Source organism: Blennius ocellaris, assembly GCF_963422515.1.
Source record: "Blennius ocellaris genome assembly, contig: SCAFFOLD_220, whole genome shotgun sequence".
Classification (NCBI taxonomy): domain Eukaryota; kingdom Metazoa; phylum Chordata; class Actinopteri; order Blenniiformes; family Blenniidae; genus Blennius; species Blennius ocellaris.
The window spans coordinates 42,242-46,987 of NW_027662131.1; positions in this window are offsets into that span (position 1 = coordinate 42,242).

The following is a 4,746-nucleotide window of genomic DNA, read 5'->3' on the forward strand; positions in this document are numbered from 1 at the left end:
CAGCGCACATCGGGAGCGCGACGCTCTGCGAAGAGCCGCGAGGTGGAAGCAGCCGCGGTGGAGGCTGAGCTGCACTCTGCAAGTTGGCCTGCCTGGTTCTCTGCTATAGCGTGGAGCTGGAGGAGGAGGAGGGGGGGGGGGGGAGGAGGGGGAGGAGGAGGAGGAGGGGGGGCGCAGGAGTGAGGAAGGGGGGAGGGAGGAGGAGGAGGAGGAGGGGAGTCGTTTCCTGTTCCCTTAAGACCTTCACTCAGTTTTTTTTTGCACTCTTGCAAAAAGTTCCAGTCAGAAGCTTCGCCTCACCTGCTTTGTTTGTTTCGCGTAAAAGCGACGCGTCGATCCGGATGTTGAACAGTTTACACTGTCTGACGACACGAATCTGGATCTGAGTTCATTAAAAACCCCAACGCAGACGGTTTTTTTTGTTTTTTTTTGTCATATATTGATGTAATAATGTACAAATGCTGATAATTCCACACCACAGACGTCTTATTCTGGAAATCTAAAATTCCGCCGTGAGATAAACGTGATATATTTCCTTCTTCTGTGACGCGATCTGATCTAATCAGGATGTTTAACCTGCAGCTGCTCTGAGATTCAACAAAGAAAACAGCTGGTTCTTAACAAAGAAGTACATTTATTACCTCCACGGTATAAAGTTACACTATATTCTCTAGATTTATTGATGAGCAGATCTTTATTAATGATCAAATGCGTTAACATCTGTGGGTAAAGCTCATTAAGAAAACAAAAAATAAACAAACAAATCAACTCTGTTTTAATGATTTAGAAAGTGAATTCTGGCCTTTGAGCCTCCAGGACTTGAGGAACGTCGTCCCGTCGCCACAAAACTCTGCAGAAATGTTCTAACACAACGTGCTTTTATTTTTTTAAATCTGCAAATTATTGGTCAACCAAACTCATTCTGTCAAATTCTGCTCACACAGTGAGTTCTACTACAATAGTTCTACTAGAATAGTTCTACTACAATAATTCTACTAGAATAGTTCTACTAGAATAGTTCTACTAGAATAATTCTACTAGAATAGTTCTACTAGAATAATTCTACTAGAATAGTTCTACCAGAATAATTCTACTAGAATAATTCTACCAGAATAATTCTACTAGAATAGTTCTACTAGAATAGTTCTACCAGAATAATTCTACTAGAATAGTTCTACTAGAATAGTTCTACCAGAATAATTCTACTAGAATAGTTCTACCAGAATAATTCTACTAGAATAATTCTACTAGAATAGTTCTACTAGATTAATTCTACTAGATTAATTCTACTACAATAGTTCTACTAGAATAATTCTACGAGAATAGTTCTACTAGATTAATTCTACTAGATTAATTCTACTACAATAGTTCTACTAGAATAATTCTACTAGAATAGTTCTACTAGATTAATTCTACTAGATTAATTCTACTACAATAGTTCTACTAGATTAATTCTACTACAATAGTTCTACTAGATTAATTCTACTAGAATAATTCTACCAGAATAATTCTACTAGAATAATTCTACTAGAATAGTTCTACCAGAATAATTCTACTAGAATAATTCTACTAGAATAGTTCTACTACAATAATTCTACTAGAATAGTTCTACTACAATAATTCTACTAGTTGAGTTCTACTAGAATAGTTCTACTACAATAATTCTACTAGAATAGTTCTACTACAATAGTTCTACTAGATTAATTCTACTAGATTAATTCTACTAGAATAGTTCTACTACAATAGTTCTACTAGAATAGTTCTACTAGAATAATTCTACTACAATAATTCTACTAGAATAGTTCTACTACAATAGTTCTACTAGAATAGTTCTACTAGAATAATTCTACTACAATAATTCTACTAGAATAGTTCTACTAGAATAATTCTACTACAATAATTCTACTAGAATAGTTCTACTACAATAGTTCTACTAGAATAATTCTACTAGATTAATTCTACTAGAATAGTTCTACTAGATTAATTCTACTAGATTAATTCTACTAGAATAATTCTACTAGATTAATTCTACTACAATAGTTCTACTAGAATAATTCTACGAGAATAGTTCTACTAGATTAATTCTACTAGATTAATTCTACTAGATTAATTCTACTACAATAGTTCTACTAGAATAATTCTACGAGAATAATTCTACTAGATTAATTCTACTAGATTAATTCTACTAGATTAATTCTACTACAATAGTTCTACTAGAATAATTCTACGAGAATAATTCTACTAGATTAATTCTACCAGAATAATTCTACTAGAATAGTTCTACCAGAATAATTCTACTAGAATAGTTCTACCAGAATAATTCTACTAGAATAGTTCTACCAGAATAGTTCTACTAGAATAGTTCTACTACAATAATTCTACTAGAATAGTTCTACTACAATAGTTCTACTAGATTAATTCTACTAGATTAATTCTACTAGAATAGTTCTACTACAATAGTTCTACTAGAATAGTTCTACTAGAATAATTCTACTACAATAATTCTACTAGAATAGTTCTACTAGAATAATTCTACTACAATAATTCTACTAGAATAGTTCTACTACAATAGTTCTACTAGAATAATTCTACTAGATTAATTCTACTAGATTAATTCTACTAGAATAATTCTACTAGATTAATTCTACTACAATAGTTCTACTAGAATAATTCTACGAGAATAGTTCTACTAGATTAATTCTACTAGATTAATTCTACTAGAACAGTTCTAGAATAATTCCACTAGAATACTTCTACTAGAATAATTCTACTAGATTAATTCTACAAAAATAGTTCTACTAGATTAATTCTACTAGATTAATTCTACTAGAACAGTTCTAGAATAATTCTACTAGAATACTTCTACTAGAATTATTCTACTAGATTAATTCTACTACAATAGTTCTACTAGAATATGACATCATTACCTTCGCTAATGTAAAATGTTGATGTATATGCCTGCGTGTATTTATTATTGTTATTTATTTATTAGTTTGTATGCATGTAAGGATGCATGTTTAAACGTGTGTACGTATGTATTTTACCAACGTTTTGAAAAACGAAGAATCTCCTTGAATCAGAACGCGAGTCGAGGACGTGGACGTTGGGACACAAACAGTCTCACATGCAGCTGGATGATGTTTAGAGTTCAGATTCACCAGTCGAATTGACGCTAACAATGTGTTTGCATCATTTTAATAAAGGGATCCAGGCGTCTGTCACACCTCCTCCCCCTTCCAGTGACTCAATGTACCACCTTGTGGCGAAAACTGGAACTGCAACTGGATAACTGTAGAAATAATCACAAAAAATGTGATTATTTTGGTTAAACAAACATGTTAGAATTGCGGATTAACTGAAGGTGGTGTTTTTCTCATCTCTGCTCACATTGTTGTTGAATCGGAGCAGAATTGACCTGCAGAGCAGCACCGACGCAATAAATAACCGTTTCATGTGTACTCAGATTACTGCAGGAAGTTTTTCTCTGATTTATGAGCTGATAGGCGACAATCACTCGGTATTCATTTCTCGCCTCACAAAGACTCCTGAAATATTCACCTTTTTTTTTTTTAAAAAGACACTATAATTACTACCAGGGGAAGTGATGAAGGCACAAGGCTGAGAAAAATCACAAAACGTTCTGCTGACATGTGATTCTCACGTTTTTCTCACCAAAAATGTATGAAGGTTCCGTCATTTAGCTCAGAATCTGTGAGAAAACCAGGAAAATCAAACGTGTTCGGGCCAAAGAAGAAACCAAAACACTTTGAAGAGGAGATGAAAGGACTTCATCCATTGATGTTTCTTTGAACGGATTAAAAGAAAGAATATTAAAATGGAAAAAGTCAAGATGTGCAGTCGCTTCCAGATCCTTCTTGTTTCTTTAGAATTACCCGTTATACTTGTTGTACACTACAGAACAGAATACATCACTCACCGTATCACGTCCTTGTACTTTTGGATAAAATGACAGGATTCTGAAAAATCTGGAAAAAAAATTCAAAAGATCTTGTGAGAATTTTAACCTATTTAGACGTTTTTTTTTTTATTTTAACAAAACAGAAAACTTTAAAAGGAAAAAAAATAGAAGATTCTGAGTTGATGCACCTGAAGCACCGCTGGAATCAGCAGCTGGAATCAGCAGCTGGAATCTCATTAACCCTTAAAAAGCTGCTACAGGGTTCAAAGCATGTAAAAGTTTTTTTTTTTTTAAAGTAGCAGTTTATCGTCTTTTAAGTACAGGAAACATATTCCAACAGATTTTTGTGACGTTTTGTGAAAATTCATTATTTTTTTCAGACTTTTTAAAGTGACAAATATAAAAGTAGGTCTTGAAATAACTAACATGTCATAAAGATCGAATCCTGCAAAGCAAGAAAATGTTCAAATTTGAAAAACAAAACCAAACTGATTTGTTTAAATGAATCTTCAGAACGTTTTCTGGACATTTCAAAGCTTTTTGCTCCAGAAGGTTGAAAGATTGAAGTCATTTTTCTGGTTTTGTGAAAATAAAGACATTTTCTTCAATAATATTCTGAATCACAACAAAGAAACGTTTAAAGGCGTCGAGCCACAAACCTCGATCCTCCTCCTTTAGAACATCAGATCCTAGGAGCTGCATTCAGAATCTGCTGTGTCTGTGTGAGCTGGACTGGCTCCGCCCATCTATGGGAAGAGGAGGAGGTACTTCCCCTCGTGGTGCCATGTGCCAGAGCAGAGCTGCCTGATTGTGGGAGGAGTCAAATG